Source organism: Polypterus senegalus, chromosome 10, assembly GCF_016835505.1.
Source record: "Polypterus senegalus isolate Bchr_013 chromosome 10, ASM1683550v1, whole genome shotgun sequence".
NCBI lineage: Eukaryota > Metazoa > Chordata > Cladistia > Polypteriformes > Polypteridae > Polypterus > Polypterus senegalus.
This window is the reverse complement of record NC_053163.1, coordinates 177,381,457-177,399,801: the sequence shown is the minus strand read 5'-3', so window position 1 is coordinate 177,399,801 and position 18,345 is coordinate 177,381,457. Positions and strand designations below refer to the sequence as shown.

At 37.2% G+C, this 18,345-nt stretch overlaps 1 long non-coding RNA gene across 1 annotated transcript in view; it reads left to right on the top strand.

The window, feature by feature from the left end:
- Positions 1 to 16,478, top strand: part of LOC120538365 — a 52,708-nt gene extending 36,230 nt beyond the window's left edge. The window contains exons 2-3 of the long non-coding RNA XR_005635446.1: positions 14,333 to 14,450; positions 15,943 to 16,478. This is a non-coding gene — a long non-coding RNA (uncharacterized LOC120538365). The remainder of the gene's footprint in view (positions 1 to 14,332; positions 14,451 to 15,942) is intronic.
- The last annotated feature ends 1,867 nt before the right edge of the window (positions 16,479 to 18,345 follow it).

The window sequence follows — 18,345 nt, the reverse complement described above, 5'->3', positions numbered from 1 at the left end:
TATTAATAATAATACAGTATTAATATGTGTAAGCTATCCCCTGCTTCTCCTTTTATTCCATTTAATTGCCTGAGGCGATAAACGTAGAAGAGAAGGTGGGGAGCAGGCATCTCAAGGCATAATGTGAGCTACCACAGCTATGCTGACGACACACAACTGTACTTTTCAATGGCGCCTGATGACCCCGACTCTCTTGTCTCACTGACCTCAATGTCTTACTTGTGTTTCTCAGTGGATGAGTAGTAATTTTCTCAAACTAAATAAGGAGAAAGCAGAAATCTTAGTGATTGGAAAAAATAGATATAATGAGGGTATTAGAAATAAACTTTATCCATTACGCTTAAAAGTTAAGACAAAAAGTACAGAATTTAGGAGTAATTGACTCTGACCTAAATTTTAAATCACATATTAATCAGATAGGACAGCATTTTTTTAACTTAAGACATATAGCAAAAGTTAGACCCCTTATGAGAAAAAATGCATTTAAAAAATGAAACATTAGTTCACAGTTTTGTTTTTAGTTGACTAGATTACTGCAATGCACTCCTCTCAGGACCACCCAAAAAGACATCAATCGATTAAAACGAGTGCAGAATGGAGCTGCCAGAATCTTAACTAGGAAAAGAATATCCGAGCACATCTCTCCAGTTCTGATGTCACTACACTGGTTACTTGTGCCATTTAGAATTGACTTTTAAAATACTGCTTATGGTTTACAAAGTCTTCAATAATCTCGCACAGGGCCGGATTTAGATGAAAAGAGGCCCTAGGCTATTCCACTTATGAGGCACTTTCACCTCCCATTTTTAAGTTTGTTCAAATTGCTAACAATCTGAATGTAGGCCCCTCTTGATCTTGAGGCCCTAGGCTGAAGCCTAGTTAGCCTATAGGAAACTTCGGCCTTGATCTCGCTCCATCCTATATTTCAGAATGCCTGTCACCTTAAACTCCAAATCATAACCTTAGATCTTCAAATGAATGTCTGCTTAGAATTCCAAAAGCTAAACTTAAAAGAAGTGGTGAGGCGGCCTTCTGCTGTTATACACCTAAAAATCCGGAATAGCTGACCGATAGAAATTCGCTAGGCTAATACGGTGGAGCACTTAAAAAAACTGCTAAAAAACCATTATTTTAACATGAGTCTCTCATAGCTTATATTAGTGTAACCCTGATATTTTGTATACACATTTATCTTTTTTTTTCATGGCTCCGAAATCTGTACTAACCCCTACTTTCTCTGCTGTTCTTTTTCTGGTTTTCTGTGGTGCCGATCTGAGACACCACCAATTGATCAAAGCACCATGTGGTCTCTACATTGATGGATGGAAGGCCAGAGGTCCACATGACCATCATCCTCTAATTCAGGGGTGTCGAACTGCAGATGGCTGCAGATTTTCATTCTAACCCTTTTCCTAATCAGTGACCAGTTTTCACTGCTAATTAACTTCTTTTCCCTTCATTTTAATAGCCTTGTTTTTGTGGATTAAGTCCCCTGAATTTATTCTTTTCTTCATTAAATGACAGCCAAACAGGAATGAGATGTGAAATAAGGCAAAAGATGACCAGCTAAACTAGAATTTGAAACTCCAACCAGTTTCACTCCAACCAATCTCTTAATGGGAAGCTGATCCTTGTTGTTAATTAAGCCCGTTATTTAATTCCATGGCTTGTTGCTGCTCTCATTCTGTCACAGCAGACATTTCCAAAACTGTTGATTTTTCTGTTTTTTTTGTAAGAAAACACATCAAGATGTTTTGGTGACCTGAGAGATCAACCTTACCAAGATTTTCACCTTTCTTTATTTTCAGATATTGTGTGATGGGCACAGGTGAGCTGGTCATGTAGCGGCTTATTTTGTGTCTCATTATTGTTTGGCTGTTAAATAAGGAAAAAGAGACAACTAAGGGGCCTGAGTGAAGTTAATTAAAACTAAGGCAACAGAAATTAATTAGCAGCAGAAACTGGTCACTAATGAAGAAGATGGTTAGAATGAAAACCTGCAGCCACTGCTGCCCTCCAGGACTGGAGTTTGACACCTGTGCTCTAATTCTTCCACATGAAGCCTGAAAACCATGAGGACTGATTGAGATCATTTATGGTAGGTCTGGATGGTCTCGTGGCCTTGGAACCCCTGCCGATTTTGTTTTTTTTCTCTAGCCATCTGGGTTTTTTTGGGGTTTTTTTTTTCTGTCCTCCAAGCCATCAAACCTTACTTTATTCTTTGTTAATTAGTATTGCCTAATTTTATTTATTTTTTTCTCTTTCTTCATCTTGTAAAGCACTTTGAGCTACCGTATATACTCACGGATAAGTTCTCCCGCAGAGAAGTCGGGACTTGATTTTACTGTATAATTTCTGGTATTTCATGATGTTGGTCATATAAGTGGAATGCGGGAAACTCACGCTATTGGTCCAAGAGATTATGATATGCTAACGCCCACCTGAAAGAGTAACCACAGGGCACACTGCCTCTTTTTCTATGTGGGTGCGGTAATGCACTGTTTCAGCGTGTGCTCCTCACCTCTCTCTCTGTCCCTATTGTGCCCACGTGACCACACGGTAATACTCAAACTATTTTGTTGTGTTTTTTGTATCTCACACCTTCATACACCTTTATCATAACAGCATCCCTTATCTACAATGGAGTGTTCAATCAGAAGAAAATATGAAGCTGGTTTTAAATTAAAAGTCGTTGAAGTAGCGAAAGAAATTGGTAACTGCGCTACTGCAATAAAATTCGATGCATCCGAGAAACTGATGCAAGATTGGAGGAGGCAAGAAGATGTAAAAAAAAATAATTAAGTGTCGCGTTATTGAACGGGTGTATAAATCGGGATCTGATTTTATGATCGATTTTTCGGGTTTCAAGACCTAACTTATACATGAGTATATACGGTACATCATTGTATGAAAAGGTGATATAGAAATAAATGTTGCTGTTAAGAAGTGCTAAAGTACAATACCTTATAAATAGTGGTAAGTGTATGGGATTTGAGGCACCCTGTTAAAGTCTACACAATAAGAGTACAAAAGGGGAAAGTAGAGTCACAAAGGACTCTACCAAGACAAAACACATTGTTACGAGCTACTAGGGGGTCTAGCCCTCATCAGAGTGTCAGGTACATCCCAGCATGGTGACCCCTGAAACACATTTCCTGCAGCCAAGATCACAAGCCTGTTTGCTTTCTGCTGGGAATGTGCAAATGCTTCCCGAGACTTTATGGGTTTCCTACATTAATTCCAATTCCTTCACATATCTGAAGGACAAATTTGGGTTTTTAGCAAACTTCAGTTGGACTGTGTTGTGAATGACTGTCAATGTGTTCTGTGAAGTTCTGGTATCCCATGCTGGGTTAGATTTGGCCTTGTACATAGTGTTGCCAGAATAGTCTCCAGGCCTCTGTGAGTTAAGAAAGAAGACGAGTGGATATACAGCATAAATAAAACTCTTTGAAGCACATTATTCAGAAAGAAGCAAGTTACAACTTCAAGGGCAGAAAGCCCAGCAGAAGAGTTCTCCTCTTTTCCTCAGTGATAAACGGTCCAGTGTTTTCCTTTCAGGCAGTGTTCGCATGATTCACATGGATGAGTTGCACACAATGCCAAACCTTCTGCAGGATTTTCTGAAAAGAATGGCTTTGTACCTGTTCACTGCTCTGCATATTCATCTGCAGAACCAAATGTGATTACATTCAAATTGGAAAAATTCAAAATGAGTACTTAATTCTACATATCCAGACAATGTGTCATATATTCATTAGAAAGGGATAAAGGGTATTTCACGTTATAAGGCTCAACTTCCGGATTTATGTTAGCTGAGGATTTTTCAAAGCTTTTCAGGGTATATTTATTTTTCCTATTATACCACAGGATGTCTGCTAGAGCAGAGTTTTTGCAGCTTTTTCTGTTTCTGAAAAAAGATTTAAAGGGAAAAAGTTTAAATAAGAACCTGCTACCCCAATTCCAGATGACAGTATTGAGAGCAATAGCATTCTGGGACAATTCACCTAATATGTATAACTTTGGGAAATTATAACCCACAAAATTATAAGAAGGCCACAAACAGGAAACAGCACAGGCCACTGAACCTCTCAGCTTTACAAAATATTAGAAACCATTAACCTTAGTGGTGCCTTGTCGAGATTCTGTTCTCGTCTCGTATTCACTGATGCTGGGACCCTGAGCTGGATAGGGAGAAACTGAAAATGGATAAGTGGATGGATTAACTTTGAGACTGCAATAGTGAAAATAATTATTCCAGAGGTTTTCCTCTTAGTACATAATTGCAAATTCTTGACACTTTGTGTCTCTTGTAAATGCTTTTGTGAAGTTCACCGATCAGCACTGGTTAGATTTCACAATGTGTAGAATACAAGTCATGAGAGGTTATGCTTAAATTGTATAACAAACTGGTGAAGCCTCACCAGGTGCTATGGTCTCCATATTACAAAAAAGACAAACTGTAGCACCACTAGAGAAAGTCCATAGAAGAGCAACTAGGCTGATTCTGAGACTAAGAGGTGAGAGCTAAAAGGGGATGAGCAATTTCAGTTTCAGCAAATAGCGATTAAGTTTGAGACATGATCGAAGTATTTAAAATTATGAAAGAGATTAATACAGTGGATTCCAGCTGTTCCTAGAGACAAGAACATGGGGACACAGTTGGAAGCTTATTAAGGACAGATTTCAAACAAATGTTAGAAAGTTTTTCTTCATGCTAAGAACCATTGACAAATGGAAAAGAAAATCGCCAAGTAGTGTGGTGGAGAGGAGTTCCGGGACCTTCAAAACTCAACTTGATGTTATTGTGAACAATTCAGGTGACTCGAATGGGTTAGCTTGGAAGTATGAGTTACCTGTTCTCATCAAATTATTCTAATGTTCTAAATAGTGAGTGTGAGTGTGACTTCACATGGACTGACGGCGCATCAAGGGTTGGATCCTGCTTTGCACTCAACTATATCTGGATAGGCTTTGGCCTCTCATGACCCTGAATAGGTGGGTACAGAAAATGGATAGAATTTTAACTTAATGCTCAGATTGCTTCATTATTCTACTCGGTGGTTGCACAATTTGCTACTAGTCACAATCTTCATGTGTTTATTTGGATTATATTTATTAATGATCAACATAAAAACCTTGAAAATGTCAAATGAATCCAAACAATCCCCCGATCTTTCAAAATGAATTATGAATAAAAATAAGACATGATGTATTCCATTAGTATTGATCCTCACTCTGCTGTGAGATGCCTAAGTAGGGCCTGCTGAAGATGTCTACTTTCTCTAGGACGTTCTGCAGTTAATTATTTACTTCAGTTCCTAAAAGAAATGACATCATGAAGACAGCATTCAAATCAAACCTAGGATAACACTGTAGGAGAGCAGCAATCATGGGAAGAGACTAGGAAAACCCGAAAGTCACAGAAAATGATCAAATCCCAGTAATCCACTAGTTATCAAATCCACTGCAGTGATATGTAGACAAAAAGTTATAAACAGCATGTTCTATAAAGTAGCATGTGAGCAAGAAGGTCTCTACCCACCAAGAAGACAATAACAACTCTAAAAAATGACAGTCTTCTATGGCTGGGCTGGGATAAATTAGACATGCAACAACATCTGGACACAGGAGGAAAAAGCTTTGCAGATGCATATCTGAAACGTATTTCTCTATCAATATGGCTAAAATCAATACATTCAGCTCACTATAAAGGAGGTTGTGATTCTATTTTATCCGCAGTTTCCCTTGAACTCATCACTTTATTTAGACTTTGTTGTAAAACATTCAAAACTTGGGTCATCACTGAAGCCCTTACCAAATGTGCTAGTGCCTCAAAGTCTTCACCATGCCATATTCTCATCAAAATTAGCAATAAGGTGTGCCAAACATTTTATATATTTAATTTTAAACAATATGGAATACCATTTACTTAGTTACTATATCTCAATAAAAATATTTGTGGAGAGGTATCTGCCTTCAGTAGAATTTCTCTCTCTCCTGTACCATAATATCTCCCAAATTTTATTGCCGTATTATAAACTTTTTTTTGCTTAAGCTCTTGTGACGAATCTACTTCTGTTCCTTGGAAACTTTCCTTCTCCTTTATCAGGCATGTGATTGTGTTCAAGATGATATAAATGTTTGTTTCTAAATTTAACAATGCAGCCATGCTACTGAGTATGGACTTCAAATCCCAGCATCCCCAGAAGAGCTGTGCTATTGGGCAGCATCGATGTCAGAGCTGGGGTTGCTGGAAGGAAAAAGTAAGCGGAATAGGATTTTTCTAATAAAAGGGTTTTGAGTTGCCAAAAAAAGTATTTTTGTCCTTTTGCTTCACCACTTTCACCTAAAAGAAATAGGTTACAAATACAGCCACCTGAGGATTAAAGTTTTCTGGATTTGTGTTTGTGTCCTGAAACTGGACCGTGTTTAGGCTTTGTTTTGTCATGTTTATCGTTGATCTTTTTGTGCTCAGTGTTTTGTCAGGATTTTGTTAGTTTCTGTAATAATTAAATAATTACTTCCATTGGGGTAATTTGGGTGGAATTTTGCATGTATATTGTTTGTTAATTGTTTTTTACCTTTACAACTTATTCAATGTATTCCTTATCAGTATCTATCTATCTATCTTATCATTTGAATTACCAAACTTCTGTTTTCCGTGTCTCAGTGTGTGAGCGTGCATGCCGAGGCAAGGCTAGGTGGGTTCCTGGTATCCCTAAATGAGATAAACAAATCGTCGTTTGTCAGTGGTGTGAACCTGAGTATCCTGCAACTGCGACAATGTATTTCTGAAATTTCATTTATATTCTAGTCCCATCACTGGTTTGTGTCATATTGGTTAATAACAAGGTTCTTCCATCACCTAGCTGCCATTGTTCATGAAACGTTTCCCCTTTGAACAACATCTTTGTTAAGTTTAAGGAGCAACCATACATTTCCTGTTGTTTAAATATGGCTTAAATAAAATAACTCTTTATTTTTTGAATAGGGAATTAAACAAAACATTTTCGATTGGTTGTACTGAATATGTTAGATTACGGGAATGCAAGACGACTGCCTCGCTAACTCGCTAAGATTACATAAAAGAAGTCTGTGACTGAAAATCGATGGAAAAGTCATGTAATATGACATGGCCTTATGTTATGTGTATACCCTTTATGTTCAAAATTGAATCAATGCAGCATAGTACTTTTATAGGTGTAAAAGCATTGCCCTCAAGATGGTCACCTGTTTGTCTAACCGTGGCATTCTTCGAAAAAGCAAGTACGCGTGTCTTGAAATGTAACTCTTACATTGACTTTCATTAAAAATCATAAGAATTATGTCAGGAGCAAAAGTAAAATAAGACACAAACATGTTCTCCGCCATGGCGAGAGCCTGACTCACAGGACACAGTTTCACAGCCTAAATGGAAGTGTTGCTGCACAGCTTACCCTAACCTGCCTGCCTAAAGACGTTGTGTTAATATAAAAGAAGCTGCCGAACAAAGTGTCTTGCTAACAACACACCGTATTGTCTGATGAAGTGGGAGATGTGTAAAACGGCTAAAGCTTTGTGTGGTGAAGCCCATTAAAACAAAAAAATGGCTTTTTATTCACAAAGATCTCAGTTCTTTTTTACATACTCCCAACTTTAGTTAAAAAATGCAACACGCAGCAGTATAAATCATCCTTTCTCCTTTCAGACTTTCTGTTGAGTGGCAAATCAAATGCATTTCAGCATTTCATTCCTATTCTACACTAAAGGCATTATTTTTAAAAACTATAATAAATCAGAGCGTAATCATATGAATAAATCTTTAATTTTTGCATCTACCTGGAACTCGACCAAAAAAAATCAATACTTTTGGTGGCAGTGAATTGTTCGGGATTGAATGCATTGTTCATCAGCTACATTTTTCATCATCGCCTACACCTCCTTTTTTTAATGGAATCTCTTTGTATCTGTGAATGAACTCAGAGGGAACAAAAATCACTAAAGTAGCTTGTTTAAATCAATAACAGAACAAGCAGAGAAAGACCATTATCACACCATTGCACTCCTGCCTCAGCTATGCAAAGCATATTTAACTAAAAAATGGAATGCTAACACACAGGCAGAGCTATGCTAAAATGGACCCAGTTCAGTATATTTATTTATTTTTTTTAACCATACATTAGATGATTAACAAATAGGGATTTGTTTTAAAATGAATTCAAAGGCTGGCCAAGGATAGCCTTCAGTTTATAGCAACCAATGTCATAAGTAGTGGGAAATTCCTTCTTTTAATTAAACTCTTTGATTAATTAGGCTTCTTTGAGCAAAGGATCCTGTTTATCCTTGACGAAATCCTGCAAAGAGGAGTACATCTCATAGGACTTTCAGACAAATTCATTTTCTAAATTATTTATGCTATTATATTTCCCCATTAGATTATTACACATTACATGAAATAAGATTTTCAGACACGTGGAATCTAATTCAGAGTTTTGGAGGGATGCATCAGGCACAAGGAAGGAAATAACACCAGACAGAGAAAAACTTGTTAATGTCCAGCATAATAAATATTTTTGTAGATTGTCTTTATTTGTAAAATTGTCTTCATACTTTTATTTTAAATTTAAGACTGTCCATTTGTCAGATAAATTATTACAGGGAATTGACTGGTCAGCTAGCCTGGGGGAATACAAGTAGTGAGGACATTAACAGGCCAACAACTGGACTGGGGAAGGGGAAGTCTCTAAAAGCTTTGAACATCTAGAGTTGTGCGGTTTCTCTCATTCTTTCTGTCAAATCCTCTCAAGCAACTTTAGATTGTAATGGAAGTATCAGTGAACTGCCATCTCCAGGTCTCTCCATACGCATGTTCTTTGGGGTTTAAGTTTGGGCTTTGGCTGGGCAACTCAAGGACAGCCACACTAGCACTGTCTTGGCCATGCTGGAAGGTGAACTGTCGCTCAAGTGTGAGTTAGCCTACACTCAGGAGCAAGGCTTTCTTCAAGGATCTCTCTTTATTTGGTTCCATATGTCCTTCCCTTCTGTTGAGAAGCAGCCCCATAAAATAATGCTGCCATTACCATGCTTCACCCTACAGATTTTATTAAACATGTGGTGAGCACTGCCAGGTCTTTACCAGACACAGTGTTTAGAGTCCTGCCCAAAAAGTTCAGTTTTGACTCAACAGACCAGAGAATATTTTTCCTCATACTGTCAGAATCCAAGTGAGCTGTCATATGCCTTCTACTCAAGATTGACTTTTGTCTAGCCACTTGACTATAAAAGCTAGATTGATGGAGTACTACTGAGACGTTCCTCCTTCCAAAAGGTTCTACTGTCTCAGCAGGGGACTTCTGAAGTTTTGTTTGAGTGACCATTATGCTTGGCACCTAAGTGACAAGGCCCTTCTTGCTCAATTACTCAATTTGGCTGGATTGCCAACTCTAGACAGAGTCCTTTAGGTCCCAAAAGTCTTCTATTTCACAGTTATTGATGCCACTGTGCTCCTGGGAATACTCAAAGCTTTAGAAATGGTTTTATGTACTTGCCCTGATCTGTGTCTCACCACAGTTTGATCATAGTGGTCTACAGAGAGTTCCTTGTACTCCAACATGCAATGCAAAATGTGAAACCATATATACACGGTTGTGCCTTTCTAAGCCGTCCAATCAATTCCATTTGCTACAGGTCGACTCCAATCAAGTTCTAGACACATCTGAATGAAGGGCCATTAAAGCAGACAGTATGCATCTGATCACAGAGTGCCACAGCACAGGGTCTCAATACTTATACAAATAAAAAATATTTTTGCTATTTAATAAATTTGCAGACCTTTTTGAAAACGTATGATTAATTTGTTGTTATGGGTTATTGAGATTAGACTGGCAGACACAGTTGGCAAAGTTTCTATGCACTGTCAATCAAATGAGACTTAGAGGGACACCAGAGCAAAGAAGAGAAGAGAACAATTGCCTTTTTCCTCAACAGACAAGGTGGCCACGACCAAAACGACTTGCTGCCTTGGGCCATCTGTGAACCAGTGATATTTCAGTTCTGCTATTAATTGTAGTTTTAGTTTTTATTTTATTTTATAAAATGTATTTTAATTTCGTTCTAGTTTTCAGTGGAGCCAACAATTTTTTTTTTTTTATTTAGTTCTGTGTTTAAAATTTTAGTTTTTATTTTATTTAGTTTTGGCCTTTTTACATAATATTAGTACAGTTTTAGTTTTTTTTTTTTTTACTGTCGCAAGACCACAAATGCTGGCCTAGACATATTCCAATGCAAGTTATGTTTCAGTCCACAAAATACACTCACGGCTCATAATGCCATTAAACACACCTTGACTATCAATGAGCAAACAGACTAAGAGGCCTAATGAGTATAGTCAGCAAGATCAAATGTTTCAACCCAAGAAGCCAGTCTGTGCAAGCATGTTGCCATTAAGCTTTAAACAAGCATGCATTTTGAGAGATGTGTTCATGTTGCAGTGATGTCCGTTGCACAGATAGCCACACAGTGAAAATATTTGCTCGACGAATGCCTGTGATGCAGGTCCTCAGCCACTGGAGCAAGTAGACATTATTTACCATCTGTCTTTCTCTTCTCAGCTTTAGTCTTGCTTTCTTCATCTAATGCACTTAAAATCGTTGGATGATGTCTGGCTAAATGAGCTCTCAGGTTCATAAAAAAAAACATTCTTTTTCTTCTTCTCGCACGCTACATTTGCTTTTATTATCATCTGCGCTATAATTAAAGTATTGCCACATGTTACTTCTCGCTTTCTGCCTGCAAACATCTGTGCAAAACTCGCCATTGTCAACCACACGTGCTTACAGCTTCAACCCGACAAACCAAATGTGCTCAACAAACAAACCAAAGTTGTGCCACGTGACTATAGTAGTCCCAAGGTACAAGATCAACGCATAGCGAACAGTGAAACATAACTGAACGCTCAGGGCGACCTACAAACATCCCCTCTGCACGACTGAACCAGATTGAATGAAATTGCTATCGTTGCTTTTTCGTTTTTACTCAATTTTCATTCTCGTTTTAGTTCGTTCAAATATCACAATTTTTTTTTCTCTTTGCCTTAGTTTCAGTTCTCATTCTTGTAAAACGAAAAACAACATTTTTAGATCTAGTTCTCGTTTTCAATATGAAAATATCACTTGCCATCTCATTGGGCTTAATCCCAAGGATTTAACTCCACGGACAGCAGGAATTGCTGTTTATTTGGACGTCTGAGTTGCAAAAGCACAACTTCATCCACTTTCCCTTCTTTTTCCCCATTTTTTACTTGCTAGATGACATTAAATAAAGTTCTCCATTTTGGAGCCCCCAACTGTGCAGGACTCACACCCTTTTAATTTGACAGCATGTAAACATAAAGCATTACATACTTTAAAAACTGCATACAACAAAGGAGCAGACATGTTTTCAAAATGGAAATGCAGTAATAGTAAGAAAGAACAGCAACAAAGCTGCAAATATTTTCCTGCTAAAGCTGATTGAGCAGTTATTATACCGTTGTGTCACACTGGTCTCCATGCTGGTTCGGTCCTTATCAATGGCTTATGGAACTTCATTCACTTGACAAGATGAATGTCCATCTACTGTATTGAAATGAGCACACACCACAATCACAATGTGTTTGTCAGGAGCCATTTCTAATTCGACCATTCAGCATTCTGCCTCTAGCTGGCTGCAAAACTTTTCCCCTTTGAAACACTCATTACACACTTAAAAGAAGGCCAATTTCACAAAAGAATCATCTGCACCCAGGTAATTAGAATTGCCACGGCGCCAAACAGGAGCTGAACCATGTAATCTATAAACCTTCGCTGCACAAAACCATGAAATAATGCACTCATTTTGAAAACATGGCTCAGTATTAATGAAGCTACTTACGGCAAAAGCCAACACAATAAAAATTAAATAGCAATTTTTAATGAAAAATATATTATCTATGTCTGCTACCTAATGCATTAAGTACATAAATTAAGGGCACTAGCAAATAAATTACCACCACAAATCAGAGAAGCAGTAATCTTCCAGTACTATGACAGCTCTGTTACTGCTACAGACTCCCAGTGGACAAAACATGTCTGCTCGAAGATATTGATTCGCTCTGCTGCTTCTCTTCCACTTACTAATAATTACCAATGCGGTCCCGCCAATTACTCTGCTCAACTAAACATTAACAGCAGTCTACAATCTTCACATTCATTATGCAGATGACAGACAAATTTGAGACTTGCTCACACCAACTAATTAAAACTCCTTGGTCAAAAAAATACATGGTCATATACCTAATGACAAGGCTGCATGCATTATTCCAAATAAGGAACACAAGCTACTGTAAATTCAGAGCTTAGCCATCAAACTCTGACTACGGAATTGCTACTGCATATAAGTATAGAGACAGACTTAAAATATTCCTACTAGCCCAACAAGCGAGTACGTACATTTTTCCATCATCCAATGCCCTACATTACAGATGAAACCAGAGACTCCATACAAGTAACATAAAAAAACAAGAAATGAGAATCCAAAATACTCTGAATGGACAGAGGACGAACAGTTAATAGGAAACTAACACCCAGAAAAGTTCAGTTTCCAACCAAAAATACAATTCTGTATTGTAGGCCACAAAGAGAGCTGCTAGTGGTTCACAAATTAGGTGTCAACAACCTTACAGCTGCCAATTTCAAGTGGACATTGGGACGGATTCAGACGTAACACTGGGAACTTAATGTTTCTCATCTACATCTATGTAAAGGGAGGACTTCGACTGGGAAGACCTTCAACTAGCCTGCCTCTGTCCTGCCAACTACAGGACATGATGATCAGGTATACAGAATATGATTAACCTCTCTGTCAGTATATTGCGTCGACTGAAGTTTCACCATACCTGCACCATTTCTTAGCACACTGGTGAACATTCTTTTAGTGAATCTTGAGTGAAGACAACCCACAATCTTCCCATTCTTTGATTGAATGTCACTGTTATGCCATAAAAAGAGTACCACTAGTAATTCGGTTCCACTTTGAGCATTCTTTCTGGTTAAGTGATATAAGTCTGCGTGCTTATAGTCTGGTATCGGATTTTACAATCGATTTCTTACTATGCACTTTAATCTCATACGGGAGTACACTATATATCGCCATTAATGGATTAGGATCGACTGTGACACCAAAGCTGTCTGAGAAGTATGTAAAGATTTTTGTCTAAAATGATGCTAATTTAGTGCATTTAGAGCTAGATGGCAATGCTCACAAGTTGAATCTTGCCATGGGATCATTTTAAAAGATGTAGGTGTGATTTTAAATTGAATTATGGAATGTGGGGTTTTATGCACTTTGTTGTTAACAAGTATGCTGTATGCAATAGTAAATAACATTTTAAAATTAATTGAAGGTATCACTTTCTGGAGTGACTTTCATTTAAAGAAAAAGAATGATCATTAAGATTAATGCAATTACATCTCACGGAACAGCATATCTCAATCTTATCATGTCATTATGCGTTCTGTTTTTATCTTACTTAACATTGGAATTACCTATAAAATACAAGCTGGCTTAATTAGAACTGCTTAATTTGTTTCTAATTACATTCCCCACTGGAAAACTCTGCAATGTCTAAATAAAAACAAAATTCCACAGAAACTCCGATATTTATTTTAAATGAAAACAGAAAATGATAAATTTTACAAGTGTTTGTCAATTTGTTATGACACACTAAATCAGTTTGGGTGCAAATTAATTGAAACTGTGCCCACCTGTGCGTCATTAAGCTCTGTCACGTGAGTTAAGATTGTAATCATCACATACCACGGTCCCCCAGAATTTAAGTACACAGCTTCTAATAAAATATATATAATAAACATAGAAGGATACTTGAAGCAAATTTGGGATAATGTTTTTAACTAACTGTAAAAACTATTAACTAAAAAACTATTGATTACGCTAATCACAATACAGTATGTGCAATAAAATTGTCATAAAGAAAATTCACAAAAGTATTTCCACAAATCTCATCCAGCAGAGTGACAATCACAAGATTTATGGAGTCATGCTTAAGCCATGGTTCTTTCCCTGGCTCTAGTGTTCTTCCTTTTTATTTAACCTTTTTGTTGTTTTCCTATTATTGTTTTGTTATTAATTCTGATTTTGCTTTTTTGTTCTTTCTGACTTGTATTTCTTTGAGATTGTATTGTTTATTAATTATCATGTAATTCTTTATTATGTTCACCATATATATATATATATATATATATATATATATATATATATATATATATATATATTTATTAATTGGCTTTGTTATTATTTTGTCTCCTGTATGTAGTGCCAAAGGAGGCAGGGCCACCTAATTGTGCACCTGGTGCACTGGCTGCAGTTCGGCATTTTTGGTCTGTGCTGCATGATCCCAAGGTCCTGGCTTTGATCCTTGTTTTCATTCTTAGGTACTGTTTATCATTTTTAGATCACATGTTTTAACGTTTTAGGCAAAACTATATTTTCATCGTACCTATTTTTTTAATCCTTTTTTACATTATTTAGAATAAATATTTAAATATAAGGATAGCTTGTTTTGCTTAATCTTGAATCAGAGGTTTGAGGTTTCAGGTTTTTCCTATTCTTCAATATTTGGAATATTTTTGTGACTTGTGTGTGGTTTATTTTGGGCCTGTAAAGGCAGGGTGCGGGGCTAGACTGCCTGGAGTGAGGTGTATTCAGTAGGCTCAGACCTGTAAGAGGACAGCACATGCCCTTTATAGGGTTTTTTTTTCTGAGACTGCTTCCCTTTTTTGGGCTTAATGTGGCAGGAATCACAACATAGGTACCTACAAATAAATAACAATCATTCATACCTGAGAAGAGATGATCTGTACATTTAAAGCAATTGCCTTGGAGGATTGACAAAGGTAGACACAATTGGCAAAACTTAAAAAAAAATCCCAACATGATACCTAAGCTTTAGTTTGACAGAAAGAGTTTGGGAGACCCAGGGAATTACTTGATGTCTGATGAGGAAATGGTGGATATTGTTGTTCTAAGCAGCAAGTAGAGTCTTTGGTGCAAGTGTAACATGGCACTTCCTGAGGACAGTAAAATATGCTAGTGCCAACATCATGGTAATTCGCTGTTTCTCTGTGTCAGGGTTTGAAAGATTTTTGGTGATAACAGGGAGAATATAAGTAGCTCTCCATTCAGTACAGTCGTACCATCAAAACTGACAGACAAGCACTTCACTCTTGGTCTGCCATCCGCCATCTGTTATTGGGTTCTGGACTGTCTAACAGGCAGATGCCAGGTAGTCCAAACTGGGAACTGCATTTCCCACATGTGGGTTTTAAAACAGGGACCCCTCAGGGCTGTGTGCTAAGCCCTCTGATTTATGAGTTGCCTTCCAAAATAACACCAGTATAATTAAATTTGCTTATGATAACTACAGGAGTTAGCCTGATTACCAGGAGAGAAGAGAAATCCTGCAAGAAGGAGGTGATAAATCTGGTAATGTGCTGCCCTGACAACAATCTGTCATTAGATGTTAGCAAAGCAAAGGAGGTGAATGTGGACCCATGGAAAAGGAAAGGAACAGTTCATATCACTGTACATCAGTGTGACAGAAGTGGAGAGAGTAAAAGTCTTTAATTTAATGGGCAATTGTAATACTGGAGATATCACCTGCTCCGATAATAATGTTCAGTTGATAGTGAAGTCTCAACAGCATTTTGTACTTTCTGAGAAAACTACAGAAATTAAATATGCTAGCCAAAGTCATTGGTAGATTTTTTAGGAGTAATATGGTCAGCATTCTAACCAATGCTGTCACAGTCTGGTGTTGTAACTACTCTACACAAGACCTAAGGTCCTAAGGTTTTACTGATGTCTTGAATCTTTTTATTCTTGATTTTCAGCCTAAAAATGCTTTTTTGATTTTCATTGGCACAGCTCCTGTCCTCATGTTGAATAATGGAAACTAAAGACCCCAAAGAGTAGAAGCCGGCCAACGTATCTTATGAAGCAATGAAACCCACCCGAGAAACCACAAATTCCTGTGAAGCTAATTGTCCCAAAACATTATGGTGCCCTGAAATGGGGGGCCGTGCATAAAAAATATTGTCATTAATGAAATGTATGCGAATCCCCTTAAATGAAAGTCTGCAATGTGCACTTTAATCTCATGTGAATTGTTTGATTTGTAATTTTCAATTGTGGAGCAGAGGAGTAAATCAAAGAAAAAAAAAATTGTCTTTGTCCCAAACATTATGGATGGCACTGCATATGCTTATGTTGCACTGCTGTGTTTACTGCGGAAATGTGTTTTTCTTATCTGTTATCTATTGACTATCAGCTCATTAATTGTGTTGTCTCATGTTTAATTTGTATTTACTGGTGGCTGGAAGAGCATGCCGAGTAAGATTTTCATTGTATAGTGTGACTGACTCTTTACTGTGCATATGACAATAAACTATCATCTCCCAGAACTCCAGCAGGTTAATCTGGTGCAAACTGCAAGAGATTGGTGACTTTTAAGAAGATTGATCTTCTATCAAAGTCACTCTGAAGAGGCTTTCAAATGTTTTTAAACACAAAGTAGTAAATGATAGTGAGAAGCAAAACAGTAGAGTTTTGTTTCACATGCAGTTTGGGGGATTCATCAGTGACTAAGAAAAATAAAGTTAGGAAAATAACCCAGCTGGGGTCTGCTGTCTGTGGACAATCCCAATTAGGACTTCAAGAACTGAAGAACAAAAGAGTAAAAAGAAAAGTGGAAGATAATTATAAAGGACCAGACACTGCTTGAATAGATGTTTCCAAATTTGACCTTCTGGAAAAGCAAAATACTTGCTGCCAAAATTTAAAACAAATGGAAGTAGAAATAGTGGTATACCGATGGCAATAAAACTTTTAAACATGCCAAATTTAAAATTTGTAGATAAAAGTAATTATGTTCTTATATATATAAATACATCTTTACTTTTTATGTATTTATGCCAGTGGCGTAGCTAGGGGCGGGTGAAGGGGCGGTCCGCCCCAGGCGGCACATTTTGGAGGTGGCATTATTGGCCAAAAGGCTCACTACAAATTGTGTGTAAGCAGCGGGGTTCAGAAAAATATCAGTCATGAATGAAAAAATGTCAAATTCTCTGATTTTTATCCACAAATGCTTCAAAAAATATTTTTCAGACTGTGCTTCCGTGACAGCATCAGACACTGCAGGTGAAATTTATAAGGCAATAACAAAAATAAGCGTAAACATTACACCGATAATAATTTCTAGGAAGATAAAGAACTAATTTACAATTTATAGTTTTGTTTTGTTATCAATCCAAATTCGTTCTTGCTCTGCACAGAAAACATTCCCATCTATCACTTGTATAAGGTGGTCCAGATCTAATTATGCAACTTTTAATGCAATGCTGGAAAACAATACAAGACAAAAGAATTATTCGAAATATCTTGTAATAAACGAAAATGGACTTACACTGAATTAATTCACTGATTTTCCATGTAATGTCCCACTTGTCCTACAATTTTTTTTTGAATTCGCTATTTAATAAACTTAATAAGTTACAGCATACTGAAAATTGCATAATTTGATCTGGACCACCCTATCCATTACACTGGTTCTGGTTTTTGCAGCGTAATTATATTAAACTAATAATTAGAACACCGCTTATCAGTGCATCTATACGATATTCTTGTCTAGCTGATGCTTATAAATAATTATATGTAAAAAAATATTGCTGTTTCTCTATACATGAATAAATCTATGCAAAATGTATCTTAATTTTTCTGTATACATCATTTTAATTTTTTGTTTAAATAGATTAACATATTCATCAATGTTGGTGGGCGGCAAGTTGAAGTAACGCCCTGCCCCAGAGCATCACGACCTCAAGCAATGCCACTGATTTATGCATATAGGAATGTTACTTTTTTTATGTTGCTGACTGGATCAAAGTACATTTCCACTTGTGGACAACAAAGGTAAACTAATTACCACAAATATTCTTCTTCTTCTTCCACAGGGGATCGTCCGTCTTCATCTATCCCTGTGTTTAACATCATTTTCTGGAACACCTCCTACCTTCATGTCCTCCACTCACCACATTCATGTCTGAGGTTGTTTCTTGCCTTGCTTTTGGCACTGATAGGACTGTCCCAACCCTGGCTCCAGACCAAAATGGACAACCTGTAAGATGAGCAAGTGAATTTGAGAATGTATGTGTCGATGTGTGAGATTAAGAAAAGGGAGCGGTGCAGTGGTGACCAGGCTCAAATTCCAGTCTTTGTTTCTATGTGGTATTCATATGTCTGAGTGTTCCTCTCGCACTAGTATAGTGAGTG